Consider the following 18683-nt stretch of genomic DNA (forward strand, 5'->3'; position numbering starts at 1 on the left):
GTCCTGTCTCCATACCTTTGAAACCTGTATGCAGAACAGATCATCCAGGAGGCTGGGCTCTATGAGGAGAAATGTGGCATCAGGATTGGTGGAAGATATATCAACAATCTGCGATATGCAGATGACACAACCCTGCTTACAGAAACTGAGGAGGACCTGAAGTGCTTCCTGATGAGGGTAAGGGACTGCAGCCTCCAATATGGATTGAAGCTCAATGTCAAGAAGACAAAGATTCTTACCACTGGACCAATGGCAACATCAGGATGAATGGCGAAGAGACTGAGATTGTTCACAGCTTTAGTCTGCTTGGCTCCATAATCAACACTCTTGGCACCAGCAGCCAGGAAATTAAAAGACAATTATTAGTAACAAAAAAATCAAAACCTAAAAAAAAAAAATCAAAACCTGAAAAATACTTTTTAAATCAAAATGCATACAAAATTGCTTGCAGGTACACCATGTCAAAGAATCTCAACCTTAGTAAATTAGCAGTGTCAATCCACAGAAGAAAATCAATACACTGCTTAGAGTAATTATTTTTTCTTTTTTCTACTAGTTGTTATCTGGACCATTTCCCCCCAATAAATTGCTTTAATTAAATAAAAAAAAATTTCAAGACATTATGGTGGAAAATGATCTTGATAATTCATGCCATTACACTTAGGATTCTAGTCAGACTACACCTAGAAGAGCTTAGTAAAACTTCCACACCCCTATAGATATGTTTATTGTTGCCGTGTTAGTGGCTTTCTATCCTCAGATAAATCTGCTGTAGTCAAAGAAACCATAAAAACAAAGTCGAAAATTGATATTTAGCAAGATGCCTGTTTACCAGAATCTTGTGGGGAGAGTGGGAAGGGTTTTAAGAGAGATCCATGAAGCTAGATGTGGTAAGATCAGAAGTTTTCTAATAAAATAGAGGATATGATTAATGACAATTCTACTAATTCCGCCACTCAGTGTGGAACTACATTTCTTGACAAACAAGCACATGTTTCACATGAAAAGCAAATGATTGAGCTATTGCTTAAGACATTTCAGACACACACAGAAAATAACAGATATATACATAACTATAAGTTGTTGTTGTTTATTGCCATCAAATTGAGCATAACTCATAGTGACTCTTATGAACAAAAGATCTACTGCCTTTCTGTCACTATCGTCATTTGTTCAAGTTCATAGAGTTTCCATAGGCATGTAGTTTAGGAAGTAGATGCCACTTCTGCTTCCAAACCTGTTTTTCCACTTGGAGCTCCACCAAACACTGCCCACATTGGGAAACCATTATGGCATTAAGATATGCTGTGGTCTTTTTAAAAATTTAAATTACTGGTTTGCATACAATAATTTATTTACATTGTATTTCATTCATAAATATATGTTTTATACAATTTTTCATTTGAATTTTGTTTTATATAATTACTCATATACATTGTATTGTATATAATTAATTACTATTGATTCATGCCTATTATGACATCTTTTTGAGTTTCTATTGACATACTATATGGTTGATAAAAAATTTAATCAATGTGATTACAAATTACACACATAAATAAAAATAATGAATATTTTTAATTTGAATTTTAAAACATTTTTTAACTTGGTTATAACTAAATGATTATTTTAATTTAACAAAGGATAATGAAAAACAGCAGTCTTTACAAATATTGAATTATAAAAGACATGACTCTACAATATTCTCAAAAGTCTCAAATAAAAATTATTTAAGATTTTGAGACCAGAATAACTATTTTTGTTGTTGTTACATGCCATCGAGTCACCTGTGACCCATAGCGACCCTATGCACAGCAGCTCTGAACCCAGTCGTGCCCTAAGCCAGTCTAATTCTGACATACCAACCTCCATTGTCCCCGTTACTGTATCAATCAATCTCACTGAGGATCTTCCTCTTCTGAGCTGTTCCTCCATCCTTCCGATCATGATGTCCTTCTCCAAGAATTGATCTCTCCTGGCCAGGTACCCAAAATATGTGAGAAAAAAATCCTAGCCTCCAAGGGGAACTTGGCTTAACCCTCTCCAAGATAGACCTATTTCTTTTCTTGGCAGTCACCATAACTCAAAGGCATCAATTCTTCTTCTATCATCCTTAGTCATTGTCCGGTTCTCTGATACAGCTTCTTTAAAGCTACATTTAATGCCAGATCAAGCATCTCTCTCCGATATGAGGAACTGATTGGAATCCTTATTCAACTTCTCATCTAAAACTCATCATTTGTATTTTTTTTCCTTTGAGAAAGTTTTTCTGTAACTTTTTTCTTAAAAGAAAATGTGTAATACAATAAAATTAATTTCTATTTTTATATCTTCAGTACTATGTAGATATTATTTTATTAAAGTTTACTGATGGGGGACGAGGTGACCTGAATATTATACCTTGATAGGAGATATTTCTTTTATGTCCATGCCTGAAAAATGCTTTACCATTTGTGTTTAATAGATTATCTAGGATATATCTGTTTCTATATCTTTGAATCAATTTATTGTATATCAAAAGTCTACTTAGATAATTTAGTAATTGTATATTTTAGAGAAATTTGAATCTATTGTCTCTTTTCTTTCTGTTTCATTTGTTGAGTTCTCTACTTCAAATATGTGTTTATCTTATCGTGAATAGTCTTTTCCATTGTCAGATTACTATATATTACTATTGTTGTTATTAGGTAACATGGAGTTGATTGTGACTCACAATGAACTAATGAACAGCCAACCTGAACCCTGCTCTATCCTGTGCCATCCTCATCATCACTGACACACTAGAGCTCATTGCTGAAGTCACTGAGTCAGTCCATTTCATTGTGAGTCTTTTTTTCCTTCACTGACCTTCCATCTTTGCAAGTATAATGTCCTTTTCCAAGGAATAGATAGCCTCATCAAGCTATGTGTCTCAAGCTACAAGTATTTAATTTTTTATGTTTTAGCTTTTTCCCCCTCTATATGCAATGTGATGTGTATGTTTATATTTTAAAAATTCATGTGTATTATCATATTTATTGGAAAACTCACAAAAGTGATAACAAACTGGAGCTTTGGATCAGAATGAACTCGTAGTTCTTCCCTTCCCCCCTCAAAATGAATTACTCTCTGGAAGGGCAAGGAAAGCCTACATTTAATTAAAACGGGGGGGCGGGGAGTGAAATTTCTGATTCATTACAGTAGCTTGGGAACCACTGACCTTTACCAATATGCCTCTTAATTGAAGTTCGTATTTTCAAAGTCAATGAATTTCTTGGTGTCTCACTTCAGTTAGCTGCTTTATTTGTGCATCTGTGCCAGTCATGGTGAACTCTTAAGACAATCAGACCAACCAAATTAAGACTAATGAAAAGAAACATTGCCCCAGTCAGAGTACTCTAATTTGTAAGTAGTTCAGAGTAATAGCAAGGAACATTCTCAATCCATATATGAAAAGATCCAGAATCAGATGGTTGAAGGCATCAGGAAAAGCATCCTTTTCATAATTTTTCTGATCAGTGTTCTCTACCCATCACAACCATTGATGAATAGCATAAACAAAGAGAAATGCAAGAATGTTCATCTTTCCCTGTTTAGTTTAAAAATAAAATCACATTGAATTCCAGATAAAGGAAAAGGAGAAATAGCATACCAACATTTAACTCAAAGTTTGAAACCTTGCAGAGAGAACTTTTTCCATAATTTTGCATTGTTATGTTTAGAGTTGATATCTGAAGGGAGTAAGGAGGACATTGTGGAAAGAACTATTCTACTTGCCTACAATTCCTCAATGCCCAGGAGGGCTACATTAAGTTCATCTCATTTGTGTCTACCTTTTCCAAGATTTGTTTTCCTCTTCCTTTGATTGGACAGTGCTTAGGAATAAGAATCATATGATTTCATTGATTCTGTAAATACAACCTGATCATTAAATTCCTCAACAGCCCCCTACCCTAATAAATGCCAGGTTCACTCTCCTGATGAAGTTCAGAGAATGATTATGTTTAGACTTTATCACAGAACCAATATCCTGTGACTTTTAAAGATCTAGACATAGTAACGTTCTATATGATAGTAAGAACCCAGATAGAGTTTCAGGAATCAATTTGACTGAAAATTAATTTTACACAATTAAAAAAGCTAAGTTTTATGTTCTTTTCAAAGATATGTGTCAGGATTGTATTCTTTCCCCATACCTATTCAATCTGCCTTCTGAGAAAATTACTTGAGAAGCTATACTACATGAAGAAGAATGTGACATTGGGATTGAAGGAAGACTCATCAACAATCTCCATCCTGCAGATGACAAAAACTTGCTTTCAGTTTGCAAGTAAACCAGCATAAAATAAAAATTTAATGTTAAAAAATAAAATAACACCTTTCTTGCAGAAAGTGAAGAGGACTTGGAATACTTGCTGTAGAAAATCAGACTAGAGCCTTCACTAGGGATTACATCTCAACATCAAGAAAACAAAAATTCTCACCACCAGACCAGTAGGTATCATCACATTAGAATGAGAAAAGATTGGAGGTCATCAACAAGTTCATTTTCCGTGGATTCACAATCAACAACACCCATGTCAAAGCAGTCAAGAAATCAATCTCCAGAATGCTAAAGAACACCAATGTCAGTTTAAAGACTAAAGTCCACCTATCCAAGCCATGCTTTGGTTTATTGGGTGGTTTTGGTTGTTGTTTTCTTTAAAGTTGTTCCTTATGCATCTGCAAATGTAAGAAGTTGTGTTGCAATCCCAAAGGTTCATGGTTAGAATCCACTGGATGCTCATGAGAGTATAATGGGCAATCTCCCGCCATGTAAGAATCACTGCCTTGAAAATCCACTGGAGAGTCAACTACTGATCAGTACCAACTTGACAGTTCATAACAACAACTACCATGCATCTGAAAGGAGCATGAATAAGGATCACATAAGAACTGATGCCATTTGAATTGTAGTGTAGGGGGAAAGTACTAAATATCACATGGTCTGTTTACTAAAAGAACATTTTTTCCTGAGAGGAAATGCAGCTGTGGTGCTCCTTTAATGCAAGGATGGAGAAAATTCATCTCACATACTTTGGGCATGTTTTTAGGAGGGACCTATCCTTGGAAAATAATATCAGGCTGGGAAAGGTGAAGAGTGAGAGAAAGAGAAGTAGACTTTCACCAAGATGGATTGGCATAGTGGCTGTAACAATGGGCTTGAGAATATCAGAGATGATAAGGATGGCAGAGTGTAGGTCAAGGTGCAGATCTGTTGGTCATAGGGTAAAAATGAGTTTTAGTTGACTCAAGGGCTCAAGGATACCTAACAACAGCAACAGTTACTCACTACAGGTACTGAAATCTCCCAGGGTGAATTCTGGACTCTTGTGAACTGGCATAAGCATAGGCCAATGTTCCCAGATGGATTACAAAACTGAAGAAAGACTAATATAGTTTGAAGGGGAAAACACATGCAATGATTTTAAGAAAGCTAAGAGCTGATCAAGTAAAAAAGAAATTATCATGAAATAGCAGCTTTGTACACAAGCTATCATATTTGTAGAGGCTGACACAATGACAGCTGCATGCATGAGGCCGTTCCTAACCACAGATGGTGTGTGTAGAGAGAAGAGGTGAAGAAATCATCAGAAGAGGAAGAATGAGTGAGAATGCTGGGGAGAGAAGGGAGAAGTTGTGACTTACAGGGTCCTCTTTCATGTCCTGCAGCAAGGTGGGTCTCTGGTCAGAATGCTTTACAGCTTTACAAGACATTAGGTGCCTTAGAACGTCAGGATTTCACCTTCTCTTTGAGTAGGAGATATGTGCAATATCACAGAGCATATAAAGCAGTCAGATGTTAAGTAGCCAACATATCTATCTACTTGGGCTAATGTCACTGATATGTTTTGTGGATCAAGCTGTTATAACCAACCTGGGGCAATATAGATTGGTTATCGTTGACTCCTTTATACAGCAGCATTGTAGGAGGAAGAGTCTTTCTAAGAAGTTAAAGAAGATCACAAGAGTCCACAATTAAGGTTGCATACTGGAATGTACTTTGGGTGATGGGACGGGTGCGGGGGGTATTGTGTAACAGGGAGGGAGTGTTTCTTTTACTTTTAAAAGAGAGGAGCGAACTGGGGGGGGGGCTGGGCGGGGAGAGAAGTGCAGCAATGAATGAATGGAAATCCAGATTCTCTGTAAATGCTCATTAAAATCATTTAAAAAAAAAGAAGTTAAAGAAGATAAAGATTTGAGGTAGCCACAGCAATTTTGAAAAATGCATACACTATCTTCAAATTCTCATGTGTCAAAAGGGGTAAACTTAATTTAAGTAAAGAGAAGAAAAATTGTTTTGGAAAAGAAGTGTATTTACTTGGCTGGTCATTTGCTTCTAATGTTGTTGTTTTTGTTAGGTTTGTTAGTTTTTTGAGTCACATATGATTCATAATGACTATATGAACAACAGACCTGAACCCTGTCCTGTACTGTGTAATCCATATCGTCCCAGATACACTTGAGTCCATTACCACAGTCACTGTATCAATCCATTTCTCTGAGGGTCTTCCTCTCCTCTACTGACCATCTATCTTTCCAAGCATGTTGCCTTTTTCCAAGAAATAAATTTTCCTAACAACATGCCTATCATATATGAGACAAAGCTTTGCCATTCTTGCCTCTAAGGAGCACTCTTTTTTCACTCCTCTGAGACATATGTGCTTGTGTTTTTGGCAGTCCAGGGGATATTCAGCACTCTTCTCCAACACCAAAACGGAAAGGCATTGATTCTTCTAGTATACTTATTAATTTTCTTACTCTCAAAAGCGTAACAGATTGGAAAAAATTGTGGCTTGAATCAGGCACATCTTGCTTTTCAGGACTTTGGAGAGGTTCATGAAAGCAGACTTTCCCAATACTATACGTCTCTTGATCTTCTGACTGCTGGCAGCCAGAGTATTGATTGTTGATTCAAGTAAGACGAATTCTTTGGTCACTGCAAACTTTTTTCCATCTATGATGATGTTGCCTCTTGGCCCAGTGGTGAAATTTTTTCTTATCTTGATGTTGAGATGCAATCTATATTGAAAGCTGTGGTCCTTGATATTCTGCCGTATGTGTCTCAAGTCTTCTTCACTTTAAGCAAGCAAAGCATGTGCATGATGTAGGCTGTTGATGAGTCTTCCTCTAATTTTGATGCCTAATTCTTCGTAAAAACTATCTTTTCAAACGATTTGTTCAGTATACAGATTGGAGAGGTATTGAGACATGTTATAACCCTGACACACATATTTTTTTTATTTTAAACTATGCAGTGTTCACTTGCTCTATTTGGACAACAGCTTCTTGGTCTAGATTATAGATTTGGTCTAGGTATAGATTTTGTATTAGCATAATTAAGTGTTCTGGAATTCCCAATCTTCTCAGTGTTAGTCATGAAATTTGTTATGATTGACACAGTCAAATGCCTTTGCACAGTCAATAAAACATGGATAGATATTCTGGAACATTGATACAGTGCCAGAAGATTATGCCTTTGGAAACAAAGCTGAATTGTTATTTGGAAAATATGGCCTTTGTGACAGAAGTGAGGACGGAGATTGAATGATAAGATTTTGTAAAATCAATAATTTATTCATGCACATAACTTTTTAAAAAGTGTAAATGTTGCCTATATACATGGACCCAATAGAATAAACAGAAATTAAATTGACTACATTTATAGGATTTCTTGGAAATTATTAGACCAGAAACATCAATTGAAGCTTGAAGAAAAACACAGTCATTGTATCAAAAAAGAATTGATTGATGCTTACTTTGGATTTTCTTTTATTCTTCACAGACATGTTGTGAAGAATAAATATATGAAAGAATTGCCAGTCAGCTTTTGAAACTCAGGTTATTTCTCTTCTTAAGAGTATCAGCTCAAGACAGGCAAGAGACCAGGCTTGTAACTGTCATGATAGTCCTGGGGAGAATGTTTGTCCTTTCTGGAAAGACTACAGGGTCTGTTTCATAATTTTCCTGGGAGGTTGAGAGAGCATTGTCCCCAGAAAAGTGTTGAAAGTACTCATTAGCTGAATCAATGGCCTGTTTGAGCTAATCTTCTATCCTTCACTCTCTAAAACAAATTTAACAGTGGTTAAAATGAATGTTGGTTTCCACTCAAAAGATAAGTGAACAAAAATAGTCATAGTCATCACCATCGTGGCCACTCGCTGAAGAGGCCAGCTCTGGCTTGTCATGTCTCATTAAGAAGAAGAAAAAAGAAAAAAAAGAAGAAGAAAGTAACTCCAAGTTTAAAGAAGCTCCTAAGAGTAAGAGATAATGGATCTTATTTTAGGGAATGCTACACACCTTTTTTTAGTTCCACGTCTGAGAGACCATTGCAGTGATTCTTAGGCTGCATGAACAGGCAGCAGATTCCCAGTTTGGTCTCTTTTGTGGCAAGTTCTTTCCTGTGTGCCCTTACCACAGCACAAATCCCTGACTACAGTATTTTTTTGGTCCCTAAAAATTTATTTTGCATTGAGTAAAAATATGACACTTTCCCATTGTCTACCTTGAAACCATTGTCAAGCAAACAAGAATGTACCAAATTAAGAAGCTCAGTGATGTCAAAAGTCATATTCTGTTGTTTCCTGAGGTGCTACTAGCGTATTTATCAGGGATGGTGAGGATGGTACCAGATGGAGTAGAGTTCAGATCCATTGTTCATAGAGTCACCATGAGTCTTAGTCAACTATACAACACTTCACCACCACCACCACCACCTAGCATGGAGAACCACATCCGGCATATAGCATGGGGTAAGTGACTATATTTCCAGTATGCTTAAATGTTTTCATCACTTTAGATAGATACAAGGAAATCTGTGGACTATTCCATAGGGAGTTGTCCTGCTAATCCAACGTTGTACTTTGATGGTGGTTTGAATTTACCACTGGTTGTGCAGAAGAAGGATGGGCCATTTCCTCCTGTGCAATCTACAGCTTTGGAAACCCAGTGGAAAGTCAGCTAAGTATTGATTCTGATTCAACAGTAATGATTTTTTTTTAGTCAACATAATGCATATATTAGTTTCAATTTTTTTAGCATTTGTGCAAGTTTGGCTCTATTAACCTCATTTTATTAATTGTAGGAATTATGAGTCAAGGAGAAAAAGGGAAAGTCTCCTTCTGTGTGATTTACTGCTTCTGAAAACTCAGTGGAGGGTCAGCTCTGCGTCAGCTCCTACTCGACTGTACTTACCGACAAGAGTAGCAGTAATTCAAGGTAAGTAAGGTTCTAGGCAGAATGAACATATGCCTTCAAGTCAAAATGCTCCAGAATTGGGACACGTTCCTGGTACTAAGTTGTAGCTTGATTTTGGGTAATCATGGTAAATGTGAGAATGAAGTAGCATACTTCATGAGAAGTGTCCCACAAGGGGTAGCCATTCAAACATTTCACATCTAAATTTAATTGTTATTGCCCAAGCTCAGTCATCTTAAAAAAGCAAAACAAACACAAACTCAATGCTCTAATATATTGACAGATTTACTGAAGTATTTCCTACAAAAGAAGCTACAAAGCTGAACATACTTAGTCTGCTATGTCAAAGGAAAAACCCCTAGGAATTAAGATTGAATGTGTAGTATTAAAGACTTAAAGTTTTCACTTTTCTGGAAGACCTCAATAATCAGGAAAAAAAAGCATATTCTGAATAGAGAGTTCCAGATTGGGTAGAAAAAATAAATTGGAAGATGAAATGAAAATCAACTGGATTAGGACCAAGTAACTAAGATTCCATTTTTGCCAAAGCATAATTAGTGGGTCTTTAGTCTCCAGAAACCCAGTGTCTTAGAAAGGCAGCTTAGTGAAAATCACAGACCTCCCAGAATTATGTTCCAGGCCTGACTTGGAAAGATAAAATTTCTTTGCATCTGGGTTTCACATGTGCAAAAATAAACATTTTATATTTGTTTGATTATTATTTTTTATTGTTTGTATACAATAATTCATATATGTAGTGTTTAATTCACATAAAATTGTGTTTCATACATTCATACGCATTATAATTTGTATCATTAATTACTGTTGATCACACCTTTTACCCCATCTTTTTGAGTCTCCATTGAATCTTGCCTCTTCCCTCACACACATACCCATCTGCCCACTAAGCACAGCTATCCTAGTGATTTCCATTTTTCCCTTTTACGTTTCCACCCCCCCCTTCCCCTTCCTCTTTTGGACATTTACACACATGTTACTAGTTATATTCTATTTTTACAATAATGGTCTTATGCACTATTTGTCCTAATGAGACTGAGTTAGTCCACGCAGAATAATTAATGCTCTCTAAACTCTCCCACATTGTTGTTATCATTATGTGTGGTTGGGTACTATGGAGTTGGAACCATCACATTGCCGACCTGGATTTTTAGAGCCTATCGACTCGATGGCACATAACAACAACAACAACAACAACATCAGTTGCATGGAAGGAGATGGCATCTTTCTCTCATAAAACAGTTACTGGATTTGAACTGCATACCTTTAGGTGGGCAACAAAACTCATTACCCATTAGTTATATCTTGTGCCAAAGAAGCAACCTGTTGAATATGCTTCAGTCACCAATGGTTACCACATTCATATTCCTCCTGTGATCAAGAACTTTCTCATAAAAAGGGATTAAAAACAACATTCTATTTCTTGGATGTAAATGGATATAAACTAAGTAAAGCTTCATCTTAAAATATAAAACATACTTTGAGTTATTTTATCTTAAAATTTTGAGCAAATGCACATTTAGGGAACATTCACTGAACAGATGAAACAGCTAATGAGAAGTTTCTTCCTTTGTCTCTAACATATGTTCATGCCCGTGGAGCATGTACCAAATCTGCACATGCAAAAATTCTTTCAAAATTAGAATAAAAGGAAATAAAGTGAGCTTGTTCCATAAAATGAAACATACACAATGCTTTGTTTAGTTGCTCATCATTAATGAAATATCTTTTTATATTGTATCTCAAAATAAGCCTATAAAACCAAACCAGTTCCCATCTGGTTGACTTAGAGTGACTGTTGCATCCTTATCCCCAGGTGCTATGGATAGAATCAAATCACCAACCCTTGGATTAGCAGTTAAATACTTTAATCACTGTACAACCACGTGCTTTTGAGTCAACTATGACTCATAGCAACTCTATGCACAATAGCTCTGAGCTCTGCCCTATCTTGAGCCAATCTGACACAGTTATCCCATTGCCAAAATCACTGCATCAATCCACCTAATCCTGGGTCTGCCTCTCCTGTGCTAATCCTCTACTCTTTCAAGCATGATGTTCTTCTCAAAGGACTGTGCCCTCCTGGAAACATGCCCAAAGTGAGACAGAACTGCAAAATCTTTGCCTCCAACGAGCAACCCAACTTCACCCTCTCCAGGACAGATTTGTTTGTTCTCTTGGCAGTCCATAATATGTCCAATACTTTTCTCCAGCACCACAACTCAAAGACTTTGATTCTTCTTCTGTCATCTGTATTCATTGTTCAGCTCTTAGATTCAAAGCAAGCAATTGAAAAGGTGCACCATAGCCACTAGACTGAAATCATTGCTTTTTAGGATCATTGAGAGGTTCTTGACAGCAGACTTTCCTAAAGCAACTCTTCTTTTGATTTCCTGACTTCTGGTACCAAAAATGTTGATTGTGGATCTGAACAAGATAAAATAACAATTTCAATCTCTTCTCCATTCATCATGATGCTGCCATTTGACTGAGAGATGAGAATTTTTGTTTTCTTGACATTGAGATGTAATTCATATTAAAGACTGAAGTGCTTGACCTTCAGCAGCAAATGCTTCAAGTCCTCTTCATTTTCTTTGCAAGCAAGATTGTGTCATCTGCATAACAGGTTGCTGGTGAGTGTTCCTGCAATGCTGATGCAGGTCCTACAGACCAGCCTTCTGAATGATCAGTTCCTCATATAGGTTGAAAAGGTATGGAGAAAGGACACATCCCTGATGCATTCCTTTCTTGCTTTTGAATCATGCAATGTTTCCTCACTCTGTTTAGACAACTGTTTCTTGGTTTAAGTATAGATTTCTCATGAGCACAATCAAGTGTTCTGGGACTCCCATTCTTCTCAAGATTAACCACAATTTGTTATGACCCACACAGTCAAATGTCTTTGCATAATCCATCAAACACAAACAGACATCTTTCTGGTACTCTTTGCTTTCAGCCAAGATCCATCTGACATTGGCAGTGATAGATAGCCTTAGTGCCACAGCCTCTCCTGAACCCAGTTCTGACAATTCTCTGTGGGTAGACTGTTCTAGTAATTTTTTAATAATCTTCTGCAAAATTTTGCTTGCATGTGATATTAGTGATATTGTTTAATAATTTCTGTTGGATCATCAAGTTGACTCTGACCCATAGTGATTCAGGACACAGTAGACTTGCAATAGGGTTTCTAATGTTGTCAATCTTTATGGAAACAGACTACTTCACCATCTGTCAGGAGAATGTTAGTGAATGGTCACACTATGGGGTTTCTGAGGCTGTAAATCTTTCTACTGTGGAGAGGCTGGTGGATTCAAAGCACCATGAGTTCTGTTGGCAGCCTAACACAAACTCTACCAGGGCTTTCTATGTTCTATATAGAGACCCTTTGTGAATTATCTTTTAGGTAATTAGGTACTTGTGGACTTGTGGATGATCAGTGTGCTCTCTCTGAAGGAAAACAAACAAACAAACAAACAAACAAAGCATATATACCATTTTTTTTTCTTTCTACCTTGCCTCTAACTACTTTTGAAGTTTAATTGGACATACTATTGCTCTTGGCTTTATCTGAGATTTCACAGGTAGATTACACAGGACTCTGTACTGTTGGGACTCCATGCTTCATTATTTATATGATTTTAATAAACTTCATGTGGAAAACTTTTTCATCGAAATTTAAAAATAATTTATGCAAAAATCAACCTTGTTGATGCTGGAAGGAAATGCTACCTCAGCACTACAGTAAATGCTCTTTCTGCTTCTAGCCTCCCGGAATGAAAACTTAGATAATTTAAGGCAGGTTTGAATGTAGGAGAAAAATTAGCAAGTAAGGCAACATCTGCAGTGTTACATGGTAAGGGAAGCTATTAATAGACAGACTGTTACCGGCTTCCTCTTGGAGAATGAAGGAAGAAGTTAAGTCTCTTCTCTCTGTAGAGATTTCATTTTGAAAAAATGGCATTCTCTCCCTGTGAGTGTGTGTTTATTTGCATTTGCATGGAACTGCATTTATTCTCATAGACAGCAGCACAAGATTGGAGCACCTTATGTTAAGAGCTATAGGGAGATAGTAAGGAATGTTATATTTATCAATTCAGCTCTAACATATATGTACAAAAATCACCAACTTTTGAGAATAATTTAGTTCCTATTTAAGTGAAACCCCCAAATCCAGGCTTTGAGTTGATTCTGACTCATGACAATCCTCTATCAGGCTTCAGAGGCTATTTTAATAGGAGATTGCCTCAGCTTTCTCCTTCAGAGCAGCTGGTAGATTTGAACTGCCCACCTTTCAGCTGGCAGCCCAATACTTAAGCTGCTATGGCAATAAGGTATTTCAATTAATACTGCAAACTCTGTTGTGATTTACCATCCCAAATGCTCGTGTAAGAAAATCCAGTCTTCCTCTCAGATTCCTTTCTTGAAATAATTCATGCTTCCCTTATGCTTACCTAGAGTCAGTGACATTTCTTTCATCTGCTCACCAAAGACCTCAGCGTTCCTTTTCACATGTCCCATCAAGCCACACATCACCACATTAACTATACAGAAACTATGCTAGTGTGGTGGTCACTAGTGAGGGGGGATCCTTGTACCCAATAAAGCATGAAATTAGATGGGAAAGTGACCCTTTATTTATGTGTGCGCCCATGCAAATGTGTGTTGTGTTATAGAGATTATTTGCTCAACATCTATCTCAGCTGTTATACGCAAACCTCATGTAGGCGGATAATTAATACCCTCTGGTCCACCCAGTGTGTTTATGTTTTTCGTTTGTATATAGCCAAAAATACCAAATCTGTTGCTGTAAAATAGATTCAGGCTCATCATGACCCTATATGACAAAGAAGAAGTACCCAGTAAAATCCCCGGGTTGAAATCTTCATAGAAGCAGACCGCTACGTTACCTCCCACAGGGCAACTGGTGGTTTCAAGCTGTCAACCTTTTCAGTTGGCAGCTGAGTCAGCAGGGGTCTTTGCTTGCACAAAGTATGCACTAAATAAATCATTGCTGAATTAATAGGTAAATGTCTAACAAAAAAATAGTCATCCAGAATATTCCCTTAGCATGACACATCAACTTGGGAATAAAATACACAGTGATTATTGAAAGTAAATGTCAACAGTCTTTTTATAAAATTAAGGTTGCTGTTCTTGTCATCACTGTTATGCACTGTTGAGGTGCCTGCACCTCATAGCAACCCTATGTACAGCAGCTCTGAACCCTGCACTGCCCTGAGCCAGTTTCCCTAACTTCGACGCACCTACCTTCATTGCCCCAGTTACTGGATCAATCCATCTCATCCAGGGTCTTCCTCTCCTAAGCTGTCCATCCACCCTTTCGAGCATGATATCCTTCTTCAAGGACTGATCACTCCTGGTCACGTGCCCAAGTATGTGAGACTTAGCTTCAAAATCCTAACCTTCAAGGAGAAACTTGGTTTTACCCTCTCCAAGATAAACCAATTTGTTTTCTTTACAGTCCATGGTATGTTCAAGACTTCTCTAGCACCACAACTCAAAAGCATCAATTCATCTTCTGTCGAACGTGGTCATTGTTCAGCTGTCTGATGCATAGTAAGCAATTGCAAAGACCATGATGTGGATCAGGCACACCTTAGTCTGCAGACTGACTTTGTTGCTTCTCAGTTCTCTGGTAGGTTATAGAATCTTGTCTATGGAAAAAGTCTGCTGCTATCTATTTCTCATAGTTAATCAAATTCTAAATCCAAACTCATTGTCATCAAGTTGCATCTGACTTATAACTAAAGCTGCATCAGGATTTCAGAGGCTTGTAAACGGCACCTGAATCAATTGTTCATCTTTCCCTGGGGAAACAGCTAGTCTTTTTCAAGTGTTTGCCTTTGAGATGGGGGTAAAAATCCTTACACAGCGAGCCACCAGAGCTCCCTGATCGCGTGTAGCGATCTAAACTATTGTGCAAGCAAGCAAAACAACAATAATGACCTATTATTATCAATTTCGAGTTTTGGGAGCCTATGTGTTATGCAGTATAACTGTGTCATGATATAATCTATATAGAAGCAAACTCCCAGGCTTTTTCCCCATGGAACTGCTCAACAAAAACAGCCACTTGCCATCAAGTCAGAACTGACTCACAGCTGACCCTCCCGCAGGCTGTCAAGAGAGTATGAATCACATTGGAGGAGATTGCCCATTTTTCTTTGGAGAAGCAGTTGATTGACTTATACTAAGTGCACTTGAGTTGGCATCACAGCTCTTCACCATTTTGACTTCCAGAGCTGCACGTGGAGCTGCCCCGTGAGTTCAAAACACTAATCGCTGTTGTGTTTGTCGTTAGGTGACCTCGAGTCAACTACAAGTTACAGTAACCCAGTGACTAACTGACCCGGACCTGGCCCTATCCTGTACCATTGCTACCATCGCTGATATGCCTGAACCCACTGTTACAGCCACTCTGTCATTCCTCCTTGTTGAGGGTCTCCTTCTCTTTCTTGGACCTTCCACTTACCCCAGCATCAGGGATTATTTTTTCCCCCAAAGTCTAGCCCACCTTCTGGTAAAATGACCAGAATATGTGAGATGAAATTTCACCATTCTTGCCTCTAAGGAGCACTTTGATTACACTTCCTCCAAGACAGACTTGTTTGTTCCTTTGGTAGCCCATGGAATATTCAGTATTCATCTCCAACACCACAAAAACTCATTCAAAGACACAGATTCTTTTTCTGTCTCCTTTAGTCATTGCACCACTATCAGGTGCACATTGTTCTTGTTCTTGTGGTGTACCATAAAGTTGGAATTGTCCATTGTTTACCCTCCAGTGGGTTTTCAGAGGCAATCACATGGGAGGAGACTGCCCATCCTTCTCCTGTGGAGCAGCTTGTAGACTCGAACTGGGAGCTTTTGGGACTGCAAGATAGCTTCTTGCCACTAGTCAATTGCCATAGATTCAGGACTGATCCCCAATTGATCCTTCATTGATGGTATTTTCAGGGCTGTAAATTGTTTCAGGAGAATATTGCCTTATCTTTCTCCCACAAAGTGACTTAAGGATCCACATTACAGATATTTTGTTGTATAATCAAATATGTAATGTACTCTGCCACTAGAGATAGATGGTTAGTGTTGTTGTTGTTGTTATTTGTAATTTAGAAGGTGAAGAAATGGAGACTCTGAACAGCTTTAGTTTTCTTGGCTCCACAATCAACACTCTGGGAACCAGCAGCCAGAAAATTAAAAGACAAATTGCATTGGGGGAGTCTGCTCTCAGATCCCTTTTCAAAGTACTAAAGAGCAATGATGTCAGTGTGGAGACTAGGGTGCACCTGACCCAGGGCATGGTCTTTGCAATTACTTGCTATGCATCAAAAAGCTGGACAATGACTATGGATGAGAAAAGGAGAATTGATTTCATTGAGCTGTGGTGTTGGAGAAGAGTATTGACTATAGCATGGACTGCTAGGAGAGCAAACAGGTTTGTCCTAGAGAGGGTGAGACCAGGCTGCTCATTGGAGGCAAGGATTCTGAAGCTTCATCTGATATATTTTGGGCATGTTGCAAGATGGGACCAGTACTTGGAGAGGGACATCATGTTTGGAAGGGTGGAGAGACAGCGCAAGAGAGGAAGATCCTTGATGGGATGGATTGATTCAGTGATTGGAGTAATGGGGGTAGGTATGTCAGAGACAATAACATTGGCATGGGATAGTACAGGGTTTAGAGCTGTTGTACACAGAGCTGCTATGTGTTGCAGGTAACTTGACAGCACATAACAACAAGTCAGAACCAACACATAATTGACATTCCTATGAGTTTTCAGAGGCAACAAGTCACATGAGAGGAGATTGCCCATCTTTCCCCCACAGAGCAGCTGGTGGACTGAAACCTTGGGCTTTTGGGTTGACAGTGCAGCATAAACTGCCCCTCTCAGGATCCTGAGAATGCTATATATTAGTATTTAAATGGATGAATTCTTTCTAGACCTGTGAATCCTTAGATTTAAAATCCTTTTTTCAATTCTTGAATTCTATTTCTATGTGACAGTGATTTTAAAGTATATTCACATTCAAATAAGACTGTTTTCATAAGTACTCTTCTAATGTATATGTATAAACAATGAATACATACACACATTTCTACATATTTCTGCAAACATATCTAAACATATTCAACCCAGGTACTTTAGCATGATTGGTATTGCTGCTACTACATTTTACTCTTGTTATTTTCATTCTTAATTCTTCTTCTTTCTTCAACATTTCCTCTGCTACTATGATATGTCCATTGTAATTAAAAAACTGAAGTGGAAAAACAAAACTGAAAGAGTGAGAACTTGATATTTCCCACAAATAAATGAAAATTCAGTAGAAGCATATAATTTGTCATTTTAGTAAAGAGTAATAATGCCGTTTTACCAGCTGCTCTGTAGAAGAAAGATGGGAAGTTTCCTCCTGATATTTATAACCTTTGAGAATCTACTGGATAGTCAGCTATGAATTCATCTGACTCAAGGGCAGTAAGTCCGAGGTGAAATGTTTATTTTCACAAAATATAGTTTTGTGAATATATATAATTTTCTATATATTATATATAATTTTCTATATATTATATAGAATTTTACAAAATTAATAAAACATTTCTTCTATTGACATTTTTCATCTATAATGGATCTTATATTTAAAAATTGTTCCATAAATCATAGAATGGCATTATATTCTAATTTTAAGAAATAGTGGAGAGTTCTGTGGCTTAATGGTAAGAAACTGCACTGTCAATCCAAAGGCATGAGGTTCAAACATGCACAATCTCTTCCTTTGTTATTTACTCAAAATATACAGTATTAGTTGATTCTGGCCCGATGATACATAACAAAAACAACAATACATGTTATGGTGGCAATCCTTAGAGCCTATCTTTAAAAAAAAAAAAAAAAAAAGAAACCAAATTAAAATTTTGTATGGGAAAAAAAGGGTTAAATAAAGGAAGAAGTACTCTTTATGAGTGTAATTGTAGCATATCTGCTTGTATTACTCAAGTCCAATGGATGACTATTCTAATGTTTGATTTGCACAACTTTAAGCAAAGCATTATTTGGATGTGTCAATATACGGTTCGGTATTCATTTGAATGTACAAGAGCATCTGAACAGTGTTATTTGTTGCTGTGTAGAAGTGACCAGGGATGACCCTCCAGTGGATTTTCAGCGGCAGTAAATAACACAGGAAGAGATTGCTCACCTTTCTCCTGTGGAGAACATAGGGGGTTTATCTTCCATCACTCTATTGGACAATATTCTGCTGTAAACTGTAGAATTTTCAATAGATGATTTTCTTCCTAATCTATCTTGTACTGGAAGCTTTGCAGAAATTTGGCCACTACAGGTGTCCATGCTAATTCTGAAATGCTGGTGACACAGCTTTGAATGCTATAGGAACACACAAGTCATCTAGAGTGACAAATTTGAA

The sequence above is a fragment of the Elephantulus edwardii genome, unplaced genomic scaffold, assembly GCF_000299155.1.
Source record: "Elephantulus edwardii isolate Elephantulus edwardi_28Jun2011 unplaced genomic scaffold, EleEdw1.0 scaffold00008, whole genome shotgun sequence".
Classification (NCBI taxonomy): Eukaryota; Metazoa; Chordata; class Mammalia; order Macroscelidea; family Macroscelididae; genus Elephantulus; species Elephantulus edwardii.